This window comes from Phalangium opilio, unplaced genomic scaffold (assembly GCF_054372755.1).
Source record: "Phalangium opilio isolate 3A_F unplaced genomic scaffold, DU_Popi_V2 ptg000056l_1, whole genome shotgun sequence".
NCBI classification, from domain to species: Eukaryota; Metazoa; Arthropoda; class Arachnida; order Opiliones; family Phalangiidae; genus Phalangium; species Phalangium opilio.
In genome coordinates, this window is record NW_028324175.1 from 6,524,539 (window position 1) to 6,544,457 (window position 19,919).

The 19,919-nt window shown below is 36.5% G+C and overlaps 1 long non-coding RNA gene across 1 annotated transcript; it reads right to left on the reverse strand.

Moving 5' to 3' along the window:
* Nucleotides 1-14,295: 14,295 nt before the first annotated feature.
* LOC149668287 (uncharacterized) lies at nucleotides 14,296-19,574 on the reverse strand. Its single transcript, XR_016368035.1, has 4 exons — nucleotides 19,226-19,574; nucleotides 18,919-19,153; nucleotides 15,450-15,671; nucleotides 14,296-15,104 (listed from the first exon to the last, which is right to left on the reverse strand). It is a non-coding gene; the product is annotated as an uncharacterized LOC149668287 (long non-coding RNA).
* Nucleotides 19,575-19,919: the final 345 nt, after the last annotated feature.

Here is a 19,919-nt window from a genome sequence, read left to right on the forward strand (position 1 = left end):
ACCGATACGTACCGATACCGATATTTTACCCGATCCTTCGATTAAACCGATATCAAACCGATTCCGATATAGTATCGGTATCGGCCCATCTCTATAGATGATTCTCGATCCAATTTTGGTAATTGAAACTATAAAACCCATTTTAGACACTAGTTACGTTATCCAAAAATAGATGAAAAACTGTGCTGTCTCAGAGTTTAGGTCTTATGGCACCATCTACTCTCAACATAAGTATTTATTTTCTTCAAAAAATATCGGGTAGAAATATCGGTTCATTTTTAACCGATCCCGATATATCGGTTAAAGCCAAATATCGGTACCGATACCGATATGGTATCGGTATCGGCCCATCTCTATTCTGTATAGCCAAGAAATTCAGTGAAGTTTGTTACTCGCTTTTGAGAATCCTGAAACGTCAACGTATCCAGCATTTTCCCATACGAACGTCGTATTGAATAATTCAAAATGGAGCTGGCCAACGTCAAGCCCTGACTAATTTCGCCTCGTCAGTTTGGATAAAGGCAAATAAACAATTCTCACGATCCGATCTGGAGGCCGAGCCATTGAACGACCAAGCAATTGCCGAGCTGAAGCGTTCCAACATACCAACACTTTTTAAAGAAATGACCATGATGATATTGACTGATGTAGGACAAGAAATAATTAAGTGGCTTAACGAAATTGAAGACGACGTCAACGACACCACCTTGGAGCACCAAGTCTCCAATTTGAGTTGGACGGTTGAAGGACCATTAAATCGACCCAAGATGGTCAGATTACTGCTAGAGAATCAAAGTGACCTTGATTTGTCATTCAGTTTTAAAGTGGAATGCAAATACTGTTTGGAGGATAAAATTAGGGAACTATGGCCGCGAATCAGAGAAGAACGGGAGTTAAAAGATCTCGATGATGAAAATGCGTTGGTAAAATACTGGATTTGTAAACTAGACGAACACTTGCGGAACGTATTGTTTACCCGTCTAGACTTGGTGTTAAATTTTTATGGAAGGTCTATTGATGTAGGATGTTTACTTAAGGTTGTTTTTAGTCGTCGTTATACTATTGAAACAGTTAAATTTCTATTTAATAGTTTAAGTGATGCAGATAAAAATGAGGCCTTGAATGTTTTCAAATCATTTCATGTAAAAAAATATTTGCTCTGCGACGAATCGGTTTTTGCTTATTTGTTAAGTCAATTAAATTTTATGGAAATGCGCGAGATCATGCCTTGGTGCCTTATCCTAATGTTAAGGACAACTTTCAATTACTTTGCATGGCAAAATACCGAGTTTGTAAAGGCATTTGACCAGCACTTAAGCGAGATGGAAGACACAGTGAATGCTTCAAATGGCAATGATTTGTTAGAGCTAGCTGATGGATCATTGGGGTTTTTCAAACGTTACAACTCTAGGATTTTGTTCAGACATTATTGGACCAGATTCACTAAAAAAGAGTTATTAAAAGTTTCTTCATTGTTGCCTCGCATCTTTTATCAACTGTGTCGCAACGAAGACGATGTTTCCATTAAAATGGTAATTGAAAGCGTTGGACCCAAGGGTTACCCCAAGGACCTAAATCATCGTTATAGAATTGTCTACTCGTTGGCTAAACACGACTTGAATCTTTTGAAATATTACCTCGCTCGTGCCCTTTACAGCAAGAATGTAGCTGAAAATCTAATTAAGGCATCAGAGTATGATCGTCGCTTAGTTCCTTTTAAGGATATTATTGCTGAGATTTTGATTGAGATTTTTCCGCATTGGAATCTCAACCGCTTTGATTAGATTGTTAAACTGTTACAATCAGTATAAAATTACTTAAAATTTTGTGTTTTGCAAAGTATTTTCCCAAAATAATGCGTTTTGGTTTTCTAAACACGTTTTCATCGAATTTTGTTCTGAAGGATTTTTTTCCAAAATTGCTCAGTTTTAAATAAGTAATGCATTTGTAGTTAGATACTTACGTAAAAATTGATTAAAGAATAATTACACTGAGTAATATAAGTCTTTTATTTTCAAATATTTACCAATTTAATGTTTACTTTTTGGTCACAATAAACTTTTTCCCATCTAAATTCATACGCAAGAATTTTAATTATTTAGAGTACTTCAGAATTGCAATTGTAGTTGTTACATTCTTTCAATCATTTTATTCTGAAGCCTTGGTGTGACGTCACCCATGCTATTTGCCCTTAGAACCAAACATGGCCGCCCTCTAACAAAGCTAAGTCTGTGACGTTTTACCTAGCCACTGACGTCACAACTGAGATAGCTTTATATTGTAGCTTACTATTTAAAAATGCCCCGGTGTATTATGGTTCCTATAAATATATTCTAAATTCGGCTGGGGGATTCTACCAGGAGCGAAGGAACGCGGCGTTGACCCTGGCCCGCCATTTTAAAATATGGCGGAGGTCATATAGAGTGCTGTTAATATGAATATTTCCAAGTCATTTAACCAGGGGTCTTTATCATCTTGTTTTTAAATCCTACTGTAGCTCCATCTTCCGTTCAAACATAACCCACTCGATCACGCGCTCCCGGACGCTGCGCTGCTAGCGCGAGCAGCTTGCGTCGTGACGCGCGTGATATTCAAACTTAAGCCTAATTAAAACACACCGTCGCCATTATAGTTAACCATTTTTTGTCGCTGGGACTGGAATGAATTAATTTTGAGCAGAGTTTGTTCGGTAAGTGCTTGTCGTATGAGCGTTAAAAACATTCTGAGCTTCGCTATTTTAGTGTTACAAATGTGATTAGTTATCAGTATAGTAAAACTGAAGTATTGTCCGAGGAATGGCTTAACAAGCTAAGCCGTAGCTTATGGTAAAATCGGTAATATGTAAGGCGGCCGATATTCTGATTTTTTTTTTGCTGTAGGATGTCTTATGGCTGCATTAAGTCATGGTTTTCTTTTTCGTTTCGGATGTAAACAATTAATAATAGCCATTAGTTCTTGTATGGTTTTTAGGTTAGTCGCATTTGAAAAACAGCGAGAAGCCACAACGTATAAATTACAGATTCTGAAAAGCCACGAAATTCAGTGAAGTTTATTACTCGCATTTGAGAATCCTTAAACGTCGACGCATCCATACGAAAGTCTTACTGAATAATTCAAAATGGAGCTGGCCAAACTGCCTATGATTTCTTTGCAACGTCAAGCCCTGACTAATTTCGCCTCGTCAGTTTGGGTTAAGGCAAATAAAGATTCCTTACGATCTTTTCTGGATAAATTTAAGTTCGACGGCGCCTTTGCGGAGAACTTTGTCTTGAACCGCTACTGTCTGGAGGCCAAGGCATTGAACGACCAAGCAATTGTCTATCTAAAGCGCTCCAACGTACCAACACTATTTAAAGAAATGACCATGTTGATATTGACTGACGTAGGACATGAAATAATTAAGTGGCTTAACGAAATTAACGACGACGTCAACGACACCAGCTTGGAGCACCATCTCGACAATTTGAGTTGGACGGTTGAAGGACCATTGAATCGACCCAAGATGGCCAGGTTATTGCTAGAGAATCAAAGTGACCTGGATTTGTCATTAAGTTTTAAAATGGCATGCAATTACTGTTTGGAGGATAAAATTAGGGAACTATGGCCACGAATCAGAGAAGAACGGCAGTTAAACTGTTTCAACACACAAAAAAAATTGAGTGTTTCTTTGGAGTGAAAATGGTGTACTTTTTAAAAACACCTATATAACACCTAACATTTTCACATGAATAACAAAAACGGTGTTATATTGGTATTTTAAAGGTGACCATTATCTACGAAAAAAAGCTTAGTTAATAAAGGTGTAAAATCTATCTGGAATTACTCCTTTTTCTTCGGAAAGGGTGTTATAAGGGCAGAAGTAAATAGATTATAAACAAGAAGTTAATATCTCTGGGCGCGTTATGAAAGTTGAGATTCCCGCTCCTATTCCGCGGCAGCGCACAAATGGCGTAGCACCTAGCGAACCACTTGACATGTACCTATCGTATCTAGTGTCGCGCCGCTCAGACAAAGTAGTGCGGGTTGTTGAAGGTTTAATCGACGCGCATGCGTTCTAAAGGTAATTTCAATCAGCTGTCTGCTGTGAGACTGTAACAGTATAGCCTAGGCCTAGTACAAAATCTGTGAAGACTATATGCGATTGCCTATGAATGTGATAAAATAGTAATATGAAAAATGGATAAGGAATATGATTATGACGAATTCGTGAAACAAAAAGATCAACGTAAAACAATACTACAATGTTGGGAGAGCCAAGGACGTTTGAAAAATTTTGTTTTGAAACATGATGCAAGAGTATGAGGTATTATTCGTAGGTTTCAGATAAAAATTGCACTGGGTCGATACCGAAGGCGAAACTAAAATCGTTTTTTACGCGGCATTATGAAACTAATTACAGGTTTAGACTAGTATTTTAATATAATTTACCATAATTCAGCTATTACCCGCACTACTACGGCGCCATTTTCCATCACGTAAGCGCGGCTACCAATGATATTGCCCTAAATTTACTCCCATGATGCTCAGTAATTTGTACTGCTTTCCAATATCTCTTGTCGCTTCTATGACGTCATGCGAACATCCTATTGGTTACAAGCAAGCCACGTGATACTCGATACTAATTTTACATAGCATGCAGGCGGGAAGGTATGATTGACTTAAAGCTAATAACTTTTTGATATCTATTTACTTTTGATAAGGGTAGATCTCAGACTTTAAATTTTATAAACTGGTATTTTTTAGCACAATTCTGTAAATTTTTAATTGCTATAGTTAAACTGTCTCATACAGTACCATACAATAACGCGGGAGCGGCGAGAGAACAATTTCGCATTTTTTCATTGACTTATGATTATGAAATTGTTTTGTGGATAATTAATATTTAGCGAAATGGAAGTTTCAAAAGAGTGTAATTTAAGAAAACAAATGTTTTGCAAATTAAAAACACCCAAAATAGAGTTTCATCACCTTGAGTTTTTCCAGATAATTTGGTGTAAATTCGGTAATAAAAACCTTTAAAACACCGTTTGAAATTAAACATGGAAATTAAATAATAATACTGCGGGATTGAAAATCAATAACTTGTTTTTTATATGAGGTCTTCCGTTTCTATATATCTTTTAATTTTGAAGTCAATCCAAAGATTATAAATGCAAGGAAAAAGACGTAATTGTTCGTATTAAAGTAAATATAACAGCATTTTTTAAAGATGATATTTTCTTAAGAAAATATTTTTATCCCTGAGTAAAAAGTAGCTAAGGAAAAGGAATTGGTGATCAGGTGGTATTAGCTTTATAAAACCTGCTAAATGTGTTATGTGACACTTTTAAAAGCATTACGCGACACTCTTAAAAGCGTCACGCGACACTCTTAAAAGAGTCACGCGACACTCTTAAGAGCGTCAAGCGACACTCTTAAAAGCGTCACGCGACACTCTTTAAGGCGTCACGCGACACTCTTTAAGGCGTCACGCGACACTCTTTAAGGCGTCACGCGACACTCTTTAAGGCGTCACGCGACACTCTTTCAGGCGTCACGCGACACTCTTTAAGGCGTCACGCGACATTCTTTAAGGCGTTACGCGACACTCTTTAAGGCGTTACGCGACACTCTTTAAGGCGTTACGCGACACTCTTTAAGGCGTCACGCGACACTCTTTAAGGCGTTACGCGACACTCTAAAAGTTGTTATGCGACACGCTTAAAAGTGTTATTTTAAGCTCGCCAAGGTGGTGAGACACATCCTGTAAGGAATTGCACAACACACATAAAAGAGTAACAATTATCTTTTAGTACGAAAGACGAGTTGAAAAGGTGTTAAACTGCACCTCTGTTGAACAATTTCCATTCTTATTTTCGACACCCATTGTTCAAATAAGTGTGTTTAAATCCTTTCAGCTTAATATCTAATGAAGAGTTTCGAAGTCCACCTTATTTGACATTACCCATAATTAAAGTTCTATAATCGTTAATTGTTTTGACGCATTGCGTCCCGGGTTTAACATTTTTAATTCAATCAAACAAGGCTAATTTATCGTTAAGTGCTCACAACGCCCACACTCTGCGTATTGGTTATCGGTTGAATTAATAGTTTAGAAAACCCATAATAACAAAGTTTCTTCTGCACTAAAATTTCGTGATTCTGCGGATGTAAATTTGAACTACAGACAAACCTTTCATTAAAAATCCATAAATATCTCAACATATTACTGGAACATGTTTATTTACCATAATTTAAATATAAATTTTTCTTTTTAAACATCATGTTACAATAATAACAACGGATATGTTATGGATTATGGCTTATTTCACCTTTCTCTTATATTTAGATAAGACTTCAAATCGTTAGATAATGTGGCACGTTGCAACTCTGTTATTAACAGAGAAATTTTAGCCATGAACACTTTCGTTTGAGACTATTTACCACTTTTCGAAACCGCCTAAATTGCGGGAGTGTTTTCGAATGAGAACTCCCAATTTTGGTTTCTGTCTGTGTGAAATGTGAACCCATAAAAACTACTTTTATAGGTGGTAAAAACACTAAAATATTGCGTGTGTACAGTGAAAAGTATATAAAGCACCTTTATTGAGAGTAGCACGATGTGGTAACGGTGTCAAACTGTATTAAAATCACGTTGTGTAATACAGCCTTCCTTACAATATTACACGCCTTTTCTGCATTATTTCCCACTTCGGTAGTTCAAATTCACGCCATTTGAAGAATTTTGGAAGAACATACAAAGTACAAGCACTTAAAGAACAATTTTTAAAAATATTGTTTTAAAAGGTGTAAGAAATATCTCAATGAGGTGTAATAAATGTGTCAGTGGGAAATATTTTTAAGATGCAGTGCTAAAAATGGTCCATTTAACACTTTCAGAGGTGTTGTTTAACAACTTTAAATTAAGACGAAAGGTGCTAAATCACACCTTTTCTGCACTATTTCTCACTTCAAGAAAAAATTTACGCCTTTTGAAGAATATTAGAAGAACATACAGACACTTTAAGAAGATATTTTAAAAATATGGTAATTAAAAGGTGTAAGATTAAGCTTTAAAAGGTGTAATAAATGTGTCGGAGGAAATATTTTTAAGACGCAAAGTGTTGAAAATGGGCCATTTAAAGCTTTCAGAGGCGTTATTTAACCACATTAATGGTGCTGTTTTTGGACCCGTCAAAATTAAGACAAAAGGTGCTAAATCACACCTTTGATTTTAAGAGTGCACTGGATTCTTCGTGAATTACGATGAATTCAGTAATTATTTCTATCTGAACTGGTTACGAATTTTATTTTGGAATTATCGAATTCCTCGATTGATTATGCGTGATTAGTTCACGAAATGTGTGATTTCCGAGGTAACTACGAAAGATTGTAAGTAAATTATGTGATTATTTCCGATTTTCTTATGATTTCACGTGATTTCCAGTGATTATCGGAGATTTCTGATTACCTTTGATTACCCACAAGAATGATTTTGATTACTGATGATTTTCTAAGAATTCTAGAAATCAAGTTATCGATTTCTGCGGTTTTGTACACCTGATTATTCAAGTAACTAACCCCTCGCTTCTAAAGCCTGGTTTTCACTGGCCCAAAACGCTGGAAAAACCGGTAACTTGCCGCAAAATTTCGCGTTTTTTGGGCGGCAAGCACGGAATTGGTTTTCTATTTTTCCTCAAATTTTTACTTACTTACCTAATGAACTTTTGCTTAAAGGAAAGCGGTGTCCAATAGAAATCGACGAATGCGGGACGTCATAGGCTTGGTTTTGATCACCTCGCGAGAGGTTTATTTTCGACGCCATTTTTTTTAATTGAAGGCGTTTGTGTGGTCGAGTTAAATTTCTAAAAATGTATAGTTAACGATTTGTTAAAGGACTTTGGCTTAATCCTTATTTATATGATACAAATTAACGTTTTTACAAAGACCCTAAATTCTAAAAAAAATCGATAGGTTGCTATTGGTGTGTTTTCAACATAACTGGTAAGACTTGGTCTCCACGAGCTTGCCCACTTTCATGATATTACCATAGCAACCATAATTACCCCTGATAAGTACAACACGCCCATAGGACCAATGTAACGGGCATTTTCACCCAAAAAAACGATGGAGGCGGCCTCTTGTAGTCATTTGAAACTGTAAATCGTCCGCGGAGGCTCATATTCAGACCTCCCCTACAGATATCTTGTAGGCCACGGACCAGTGTTGGAGTAATGGCGACCTTTAAGCGCGCGAGTATAGGTTTAGGGTTGTAACTTAAAACATTTTTGTTGCGACATATATTAAACAATGATGGATAACGGTACTAATTCATCAATTACACTTACGATATTTGTAGCTTGGGCTTCTGTGGCCTGTGTCCATACGTGTAGCAGACGAAACCTTAATGTTTACTAACTCAGAATTCTGACCCAGAATCTATGAATGAGCACTATCCATTTACCGAGATTCTAAGTCAGACTTCTGGGAAGTTAGAGCACCCTTAGAAACGTTTCCCATTGGCTAAAAAGTTGGGACAAAAAAGGCCGCACGGCGTCGCTTATACTTAACTTGTATAGGGTTCAGATGAACATGCTGGTTACATTAGACCAACGGGCGTGTTTTACTTATCAGGGGTAATTATGGTACTTATGATATTGCAAGTTTTAGTGAAAACGTTTTGCCGCCTTTTTTTAAGGAATTTTCCGCAAAATTTTGCCGATTATTTTTTAATGTTACGTTAAATATTCGGCGGTGAAAACCAGGCTTGAGACAACGATTTATTTTCGAACATCTAGGGTTAACTCGTCCATGAAAATCGCGAGTACGAGTGCAAACCGAATTACATCTACAAATTAATATAGCGATATATATGAGAGACATTTTGCTTCTTACTTAATTGACCCGAAAAGGAAGCGTAGGCGATCATGGAAAAGATGAGCCAACCAATCAAGCCGACTTTCATGGAACCATGGACGAAACAATACTGAAGGACGAATGGCAGCGGGAGAAACTTGAAAAATACTTGTTAATTCGCCTTCTAGCGGCAGATAGTAGCAAACCGGAGAGTGGGGGGCATATGGGGGAATCAGTGTTCTGAAAAACCGGGGTAAGGACATTAGGCACGTGACAAAAAAGTCAGTAATCATTGTTCAACGGATTCAGGCTGGTTCCAAATTTCAAAAACTGAAATGGGAAAAATTTAACTCCTTTCATATAAACCTTATCAGCGTATCGCGAATCGCTGTTGCAAAGCTTGCAAACACAAATTTTTTTCCTGCCCATTTTCTTTAAGCCTTGGACAAAATTTAGAATAAAATCAATGCCGATTTTAAAGAGAAGAAGTTGTATTAATTAAAAATACATTGAATAGCCTTTTAATTGTTATGATTAAACATATAGAGTATAATAAGAACATACCTTTAATTTCATGCAATTTAAAAATTTGTGATTGCAAAGTTACGGCAAAATTTCAAAAATCTTTTTTTTTTTATTTTTTTTGAAGTAGTTAACGTCTTATTTTGTCTAGATGGCGCTAGCTTTCTCCGGGATTTGACTCACTATTTTTCATAACCCCCCTCCGTTTTGGGGCTGAAAAAGGGGAAGTAAGCTTAACATTGGTTGTTTTGTGGCTTAGTATGGGGCTCTATGGGCTGCCATCCGTCCTTCAGTATTGTTTCGTCCATGATGGAACTGCGCTCCAATCGCCTGGGTGGTTCGGCTCCGGTGTCAAGGAGGGCGCCGAATTCGTACCAAAGAGCGTCACCGAACGACCAAAAAAACCTGTTATTCGAGGCCTTCAAATCGACAAAAAATCGCACCGCCAGCAACTTCAAGAAAATGGCCATAGCGGGAAACAGGCACAGAATGCAAATCCATACCTAGCAAAGTTACAATAAAGAAATTTGTTTAGCCTTGATCTTTTAAACGCTATAGAGCTATTTCAGAGGGGGTAATGGCTACGTCGCCAATGCTATTTGCCCATAGAGAAACCCTCACAAAATGGCCGCCCTCTACACTCAAAGGCAGGCCCAATTTTCGTAGCAGACGAAATTTTTCCCCCACTGAAATAGCTCTATAGGGATAGGAGAACCAAAGATGATGGGGGTTGGATGCGAAATCTTAGAGAAGCAGGTGCGCTAACTGTGGAACGGCTAACATTGGGTGGAACGCCAAAAATGGGGGAGGAATAGTCGGACTCAATTGTAATTGGTTCTTCTGTAGCCCTTCTGAGCCAATTACAATTGAGTCCGACTACTCCTCCTGCATTTTTGGCGTCCCACCCAAACTGAGTCGTGCCACACGTAGTGCACTTACATTTATCTCAGATTTCGGATCATCCCCCTCCCCCCATCATCCTTGGGAAAACTAGACGCGGTGGCGGCAAGGAAATCACGGCACGAGCAACAGGAGATTAGTAATCTAATACATCTTGGAACGTTCGAATTTCTTAGTACTGTTTAATGCCTTTAGTGTTGGCGGTAAATAAGGATCAGTTCATTTTCTGGTACAACAAAGTTACTAAAAATTTTCAAATTACTGTTTAAAGATGGACTTGGGTAAATGAGATCTCAGACCACTTAACCCATGGACAGGCAACTGAATAGGGGCTAGGTTTGCTTATAGCAAAGACTGACACTAGCGCTGTGGCGGCGGATGTTGGAAGTTTTTCGCCAAACCATAGTAAAATTCGCGCCATTTTGTTTTTTGAGGAGTAGAGATCTCCAGTCACCGATATGGGGAGAAAATCTGACTAAATTATAAAAGTTAGTTGAATTTCATTATTTATTTATTTTAGCCTCTCCCTCATTAAAGATTCATAAACGATCTATCAAGTTAGTTTTTGTAAATATCACTCTGGTATTGTTTATAAAGTCTGTTTAACATTAAGCCTTGACTAAAATATATCCCGAACCATTAGAGACAAATTTTTCTTTACGGGACATTTGGCAACAAATTGCGGTCGGCAGACGCGTGAGGGCGCGTGCTACGCATTGCCATTTGTTAGCGTGGGTTTAACATGGTTTTGCCTGTCCATGGGTTAAGTGGTCTGAGATGAGATGTACTCTTTTAAGTTCACCTTTAATTTTCCAGTGGAAAAAGTAACTCTTTATTAGGTCTCTTTAGGACTAAATTATCTTTTGGATCACTAAAGCTTACCACGCACTAGTCCCTTTTTGTAAGCGTCTGTCCTATGATATTTCGAGCGCCTTTACTGGTGTACTTACTTCCAAGCTAAATGGTTTAATTAGTGCCAAGGCTCTTGGCAATTCAAGCGGAGCGCGCAAAACGAAGGTGGCTTTGTCGTTGACATCTGGCTGGACAAAATCCACCACCAGACTTCTTGGGAAGCTGTTCTGAAGCGTCATGCTGAAGTTAACTTCCTATATTATGGAGGTAGAGGGTAATTTTCTCTTTAAATTAAGACAAATTTCGTTAAAATCCGATAAGATTTCACCAGGGGTCACGTTTAGGCCTATCAGGTCTGAGCTCGTCTCTTTTATGATGACACAAAGGCACGAAATATAGCAATGGTTAAAATGTGTTGTCAACCCAAAGCCACTTTTAATTAACAATAAAGATTCTTAATTTGTCAAGTTTTTAAAACTATTTTTCTTTGAAATAAATGCCCTAAAATAACCTTTGAGAATTTGGAATAACTGTACAGGAAGGTTAAATAATTTTAAGAATTTTATTTTTTTGTGAAATATAACTTTCCATAAATAATGTAATATGTGAGCGACAGTGACAAGTTTGTACATAAAAAATTAAAGGTTTGGGGTTTGTGTGTGAGATGTATAAAATTCATCTTTACTTTTCTTTGAAGCATTCCTACGACTCCAAACCATTTCCCGCGTTTCTTGAATCCGAAACTTCGTTCTTTCGACAATACCAACTCGTAACTGTATCCATTAAAAAGACTAGTAAGAAACGCATAGCTCTTTAAAGGGAGGGTGAAGAGGAAAATCAAGTGATTTTTTATCGATTCTTCTACTAATTAAAAGACCATTCTGCATACTGAAACATCCAGGAAATATAGTCTCCGAATGATTTTAAAATTCAAATTAGGTACAGATTTTATGGATAATTTGAAATAAGGACCTCTGACCAATCGCGTAACGCCCTGCCTTTCTCTTAACAAAATTTCTTTTGCACACTCTACATCTCGCGCCACGATTGTCACATCGCGAGTATAACTTTAATCCAATCTCGCGCTTTTTTTATTCGGCATGGAGCGTGCCACGAGAATTTTATTAACAAAAAGGCAGGGCGTTACGCGATTGGTCGGAGGTCCTTATCTCAAATTATCCATAAAATCTGAGCCTAACTTGAATTTTAAAATCATTCTGAGATATTTTCTGTATGTTTCACTATGCAGAATGGTCTTATAATTGGTGGAAGAATCGATAAAAACTCACTTGATTTTCCACTTCACTCTTCCCTTAACAGGATTATTATTTAAGGCAAACAGAATTAACAATAAAGTGAAACACTAATAAGAGTGAACACTAATATTTTCGATTAACTTTCTGTCGTATACATGCGCGATTTATAGGGCAAATCGAATTATATTCAACAGGTTTTCACTATGAAATCTGCCATCTCTATAAGGCAAAAATAATATATTCTACTCTTGCCTTCGTTTCTGTAATCCTATTTAGCAGAATTCTCATTGGATGGAAATCCCATTCAGCCGAACTCCCATTGAATGGAAATCCCATTCTGCCGAAATGTGCCAAAGTATTTTTGAAATTTGAGGAGTGACGGATTTCAAATCAATGGGATTTATGTACTATAATCCCTTCGATATGATAAGAATTTTAACGCTGTTCACCGGATTATGACATCTTGTATGTTCTGCCCTTTGAACGTTATCAATGTTTAGGGTGAGACCAGGAATGGAAGCAATCGAAATAATGATGTTCGAAAGGTAACTTATTCCATATTTTAGTTGGGTTAGAGTGGAGCCTCCGAGATGAACTAGGCCCATGCGTGTCGCGTAGCGAGAATATTTTTTTAACCAATTTAGTTCGCCGTGGTTATACGCTTGGGGGCACTTATATTACCGTAAAATAAACAAAGTTCAACCCCGTGACCCTGTCGACTGCTTAGGTATTTGAGCCAAGGTCGCGGATTGTAAGTATACGTTTTTGTTAGAATATAGCCTAAACTTTAACATAGGTCAAAGGGTCACTACCCATAGGGGGAGCTTTATACGTCAAAATTAATGACGTCACATTGTCATGCCTGTATTTTATCTCACCCAGTCCCACTCGCGTGTGTACCGGTAACCCTAACGGTGATGTACAATACAGTCTTTCTTAACAGTATTATTGTTGTTCCTAATAAACGTTTTTGCATTAATTTAATTAACTAAGCCATTGTTTTATTGCGTTAACTCGATCATCCAACAATGTGGTAGCAGAGCGTGGTTACCAATGTACGACTTTAAAAACGCAATAACGTTGGAAGGCAAAGGCTTAAGGTACGGTCAACATTAGTGCGTAGTAAACAAAAACAAAGATGGCGGACGGCAGTAGCACCTCACTCATGGGACAGATTACGAAACTAAAGTCAACCAATTTTGTCAATTGGCGGTTTGAAATGGAGATGGTCTTGAGGGATCGAGGTCTTTGGGATATTGTAAACAAGACAGAAACAGCACCTGACCCATCAGCGTCTGCAGATATTCGACAAAAGTATAAACTATGGGTAGAGAAAGCTTTTTCATCTCTCGCTCTTGGCTTGTCTGAAGACATACTGTAGTGGGTAGGATTTCGGTATGAGTGAATAAGGTCAAAAATCATTTTAGAGCAAAATCAAGCACACCATTCCATAGAGCGTAAAATTTAGATCTAAAATAACCCCCGCTTTTTTTAAATTTCCAAAAAAAAAAAAAACCAAAAAACATTTTGCAGTATAGGTGAACAAGGTCAAAAACAGTGTGGAAAACATCAGAGGGCCAATAATTTGCCACCTTTTCCAACCTAACCTAACCAAACCTAACCTAACCAAACCTAACCAAACCTAACCTAACCTAACCAAACCTAACCTAACCTATTCGGCCTCTTAAGTGAAAATGAGCCCTAACGTTAAACATCAATATTTTGGAAAAGGTGGCACTTCTTATGGCGGATAAGACTTTTTTTTTTTTTTTTTGGAAATTTGAAAAAAGCGGCGGCCATTTTAGATCTAAATTTTACGCTCTATCGAATGGTGTGCTTGATTTTGCTCTAAAATGATTTTTGACCTTATTCACTCATACCGAAATTGTACCCTGTAGTGTTCAAATCCGGGGTAAATAATTAGTCGGGATAATTATACACTTAAGATTTATTCTACATTTAATGAAGGTTGGTTATTACATAGTACAGGATGGGAGCAACGCGTTTACGTTACCGTCCAGAGCCGAGGAGAGAGCGAGAGTGTTTTCCCGTCGGGAGGTAGGCTCTAGCATTTGATTAGTGAGACTAGCGCCATCTACATCTTGTATGGAATAGTTTACATGTGAATATGACAATACTCTCCCGTTAGATTTTAAGTTCGAGGTACATAATAAGTTAAACGCGAGAATTTAGAAGTTCAAAATAATACTCATAAAAGCCTTTAAGAATTTAGTTTTACATTTTTAAAAGGGACTGTGGTTGTGCACTTAATGTAATAATGTTGTTAAAGTTATTTTTAAAAGGGCATCAACTATTTTGAATTTGTACTACTCTAAGGAATCAAAATTTGATTGTCTCAGAGTCAGGTTATCACTTGATTGTTAAATTTAGGCAATGACGTTTAAAGGTTTAGCCGTGTAGGAACTCGTCTGTTCCGGATAGGACGATTGGAGGTCTGGCTTGGTGTCTCGACTTCTTTTGCTATGGATGGAGGTTCTGCTGAGGACTGTCTTTCTGATGATGGGATTGGTACTTGTTGTACTATTGGTTCCGTCCCGCTGCTGGCAGTTAGAGATGGTGGTACCAAGGACAGAGGTGTCCCCAAGACTTAAACTTAAGACTTCCTTAAAACTTGTAAAAATTAAAATAAATAAGTTTAAAACTTGTAAAAATTAAAATTTTCAACTCTTCCCTTAACGCATTCTCCTTTTCCTTGAACACTTCTTTGTGAGGGTCATTCTATAATGAATTTAACCCAACATGACTCCGTTAGAAGTTCTAGGTCCTATTAGCTTTAGGCCTAATATAAAGCCATTTAAAACTAAAATGTAGATTGGTTTGAGATAGAAGCTTTAAAACCAATGTTTCAACGAATAAAAGAACTACATAGCCTTATTATTTCATACATATTCAATAATTCTAAAGTAATAACAGCTTCAAAATAAACAAACAATAGGAAAATGGAAACTAGCATCTTCCGTAATAGGGCAATGAACGTAAACAAAGTATACATTTCTATTGCTATTAAATTAAATCCAGCTGTGGCCTGTCAATAAGTAAGGGATATTATAAAGAAAAGCTTACCTTCTTTTTGTGTTTCTGAGCCACTTGTTCAAGCTGATCCAGTAGTTGGCGTTGTATCTGTTCATTACAACGCCAACTACTGGATCAGCTTGAACAAGATCCAGTTGTAATTGTTTATGTTGATTAGTTTTAATCTACTTTTCTTCTAATGTGTTTATCATCTGCAAAGCTGGTCCAGGTAGGCTTTGCTTCCACTCTAAGGCAGACCAATCCATCTTAAGCCTATTTTAAAAATTAATTGGTATAATTAAAACATTAAATCATAATTAAAACTCATTACTTCAAATAGTTACTTTAGGGTGGCTAAAATTTAGGTCTAATTATAACATTAAGTAAATATATTTACCTCTGCGCAAAAAATCTTAAACTATTTTAAGTAGTTATCATAAATCTCAAAGCTTTAATTATTAACAAATCAATTTAATCGCGATTAAACGTTCAGAACCTTGTCGAGGAATAGAATACTTTCCTCCCAGCGCGCAACGAGGCCAACGACACGAGGAGCCGTTTGATTTTTGTAGTTTAAAAAACAAAGATCACGTGGGTTTGAACTAGCCAATAAGAGCTCACTTAAGGAAAAAAAACCTTTAGAGCTGGAAACCATCAGATCATCCTTCTTCTATTATCAACCCCTTCTGGTATGACCTTAAAAGCTACCAATGTCATAATGTAGAAGAGCTAAAACTAGTTGTTGGGGACTGGACAAAACCATCCCTCAAATATGGAAGCAGGAAGTGTCATGCCCTATTCCAAATTCCCTCACTTTCCAGGTTCAAGGCTTTTCCCTTGGCAAGTAATTTTTCCTCATAGATTTACCAGTTTTAGTTGTTTGTTTGTAGAACAGTTTTTATTTGTTCGTGGAACAGTTTTTATTTGTTCGTGGAACAGTTTTTATTTGTTCGTGGAACAGTTTTTATTTGTTCGTGGAACAGTTTTTATTTGTTCGTTGAACAGTTTATATTTGTTCGTGGAACAGTTTTTACTTGTTTGTGGAACAGTTTTACTTGTTCGTGGAACAGTTTCAATTGTTCGTGGAACAGTTTTTATTTGTTCGTGGAACAGTTTTTATATGTTCGCTGAACAGTTTTTATTTGTTCGTGGAACAGTTTTTATTTGTTCGTGGAACTGTTTTTATTTGTTCGTGGAACAGTTTTTATTTGTTCGTGGAACTGTTTTTATTTGTTCGTGGAACAGTTTTTATTTGTTCGTGGAACAGTTTTTATTTGTTCGTGGAACAGTTTTTATTTGTTCGTGGAAAAGTTTTTATTTGTTCGTGGAACAGTTTTTATTTGTTCGTGGAAAAGTTTTTATTTGTTCGTGGAACAGTTTTTATTTGTTCGTGGAACAGTTTTTATTTGTTCGTGGAACAGTTTTTATTTGTTCGTGGAACAGTTTTTATTTGTTCGTGGAACAGTTTTTATTTGTTCGTGGAACAGTTTTTATTTGTTCGTGGAACAGTTTTTATTTGTTCGTGGAACAGTTTTATTTGTTCGTGGAACAGTTTTATTTGTTCGTAGAACAGTTTTATTTGTTCGTAGAACAGTTTTATTTGTTCGTAGAAAAGTTTTATTTGTTTGCTGAAAAGTTTTATTTGTTTGCTGAAAAGTTTTACTTGTTTGCTGAAAAGTTTTACTTGTTTGCTGAAAAGTTTTACTTGTTTGCTGAAAAGTTTTACTTGTTTGTGGAACAGTTTTGTTTGTTTGTGGAACAGTTTTATTTGTTCCGTTCGTGGAACAGTTTTTATTTGTTCGTTGAACAGTTTATATTTGTTCGTGGAACAGTTTTTACTTGTTTGTGGAACAGTTTTACTTGTTCGTGGAACAGTTTCAATTGTTCGTGGAACAGTTTTTATTTGTTCGTGGAACAGTTTTTATATGTTCGCTGAACAGTTTTTATTTGTTCGTGGAACAGTTTTTATTTGTTCGTGGAACAGTTTTTATTTGTTCGTGGAACAGTTTTTATTTGTTCGTGGAACAGTTTTATTTGTTCGTAGAACAGTTTTATTTGTTCGTAGAACAGTTTTATTTGTTTGCTGAAAAGTTTTATTTGTTTGCTGAAAAGTTTTACTTGTTTGCTGAAAAGTTTTACTTGTTTGCTGAAAAGTTTTACTTGTTTGCTGAAAAGTTTTACTTGTTTGCTGAAAAGTTTTACTTGTTTGTGGAACAGTTTTGTTTGTTTGTGGAACAGTTTTATTTGTTCCGTTCGGGGAACAGTTTTTATTTGTTCGTGGAACAGTTTTTACTTGTTTGTGGAACAGTTTTTACTTGTTTGTGGAACAGTTTTACTTGTTCGTGGAACAGTTTTACTTGTTCGTGGAACAGTTTCAATTGTTCGTGGAACAGTTTTTATTTGTTCGTGGAACAGTTTTTATATGTTCGCTGAACAGTTTTTATTTGTTCGTGGAACAGTTTATATTTGTTCGTGGAACAGTTTTACTTGTTCGTGGAACAGTTTTTATTTGTTCGTGGAACAGTTTTTATTTGTTCGTGGAACAGTTTTTATTTGTTCGTGGAACAGTTTTTTTTATTCGTGGAATAGTTTTTATTTGTTCGTGGAACAGTTTTTATTTGTTCGTGGAACAGTTAGAACAATTAATTTAAAAACGACTAGGCCTAGTACGATGAAATTATAAACATGCTAGAACCAATAAAAGAAAATTAGTGAAACCAGGACAAAATTCCCCAACTTTTAGGACAATTTTCAAATTCCCCAACTTTTAGGACAATTTTCAAATTCCCCAACTTCTATCCAACATTTCACACGTATTTTCAAAATCCCAAACTTTCCATGACTTCCAGGTACTAAGGCAAACCCGGTTATGCTTTAGTATGCTCCCCTAAACCGGAATAGATTCCCCATAATGACATTTGGGAAAGTCATGTCATGCACTGCCAAAGTTGCAAGTGACATTAGAGGATTATAACTTCTATTCATCCATTGAAAGAAAATATTAACTTTCAAGGTTCTGGTTGCATTACCCTTGATGTTCAGTCTTGGCTAGATAAGTGCAACTAAACCAAGTAACTTGTGGATGATGAAGAAACCTTTTGATTCCCCTGAGTTTTTCAGGTTTTTTCCCACACATTTTTACGGGTTTTCCAGTTTTGAATGAACCCTGATAGAGTAATGGCAGTACTACCTATGCAAACAACCTACCTTTCTGTGTCATCAAACTCTTAGGCGCCTACAAGAGCGTGCCCAGAGGGAGGGATACATAGTCTACACCTCTCTCTACCGCCACTGCTCTATTGCTTAATTGTCAATTGATTTTATCAACAGTAAGCTAATCTTTAAGCCCATCTATGTCTGCGAAAATCTTATCACCAAACTAACAACTTACTAATCAACAAATATAGAACGCATTTTTCTTGTCACACTTATCATTATTGTTAGGTAATGATATTTTTAATTAAAACCCCCACGTAAATTTATGTAATTCTAAAAAGTGGAAATAATAAAATTTACTTACAATATTAATGATCTAGCTGTTGTGAATCCACATGTAATTTAGTTCAATAATGTCTTTAACAGAAAAAAAACACTTCCTTGTACTTTGAAAATGTTCAATTTTTAAAAGTTCTTCAGGAACTTCGCCACTTATTATTGACTAACTAAAGACGCGCGTTCTGGTCAAGTTCTTTGTCTTTGGTCCTCAGTTCCCGCCCAATTTTGGGCTAACAAAGGCTTAACTTAAAAACTTGTTGCTAGAAAAGTTATAACACTTAATAAATTGAATAAACAATTATTTTATATAGTTATCTTAGATGTATCATTACCATATAATGCTTTCGTTTTTGAAGTTTAAACGGTTAATTGCCAGATCGTGACTTTGACGCAAAATTAACTTTGAGAATCGAGATTCTGACAAAGAAACAAAAGCAAAACTAAAAAGTAGGCTTAAGCCGGAAAGAACAACCGCGCTGCTAGCCTGCTAGTCTCGCTGAAATCAAGGCGGCAAAAATATTTTTAGATCGATGGTGCGTTGGGTCCAAAGTTTTTTAGATACCGGAAAACCGGACGTTTAAGGTTTGAGAGTCTTAAAAAGCAAAATAATGGTTTGTTCGTGTAGTGAATCTGAACGCCGTCTGCTTTTACATTGTAGTTATGTCTAGCCCTAGTCTGATGCCGTTATAAAATAAAATTTTTGCCAATCAGAGTTGGGCACTCCTCTTTAGATAGATTTTTTTCCTATCAAACTATCATAGATGGCGAAACTATCAATTCTTCTGGCTATATTTTAGAGTGGAACTCCTTCTTAGATAGATTTTTTTCCTCTCAAACTATCATAGATGGCGGAACTATCAACTCTTCTGACTATATTTTAGACTGACATTGCTGGTTAGATAGATATCTTTCCTCTCAAACTATCATAGATAGCGAAACTATCAACTCTTCTGACTATATTTTAGACTGACACTGCTGGTTAGATAGATATTTTTCCTCTCAAACTATCATATTTGGCGAAACTAT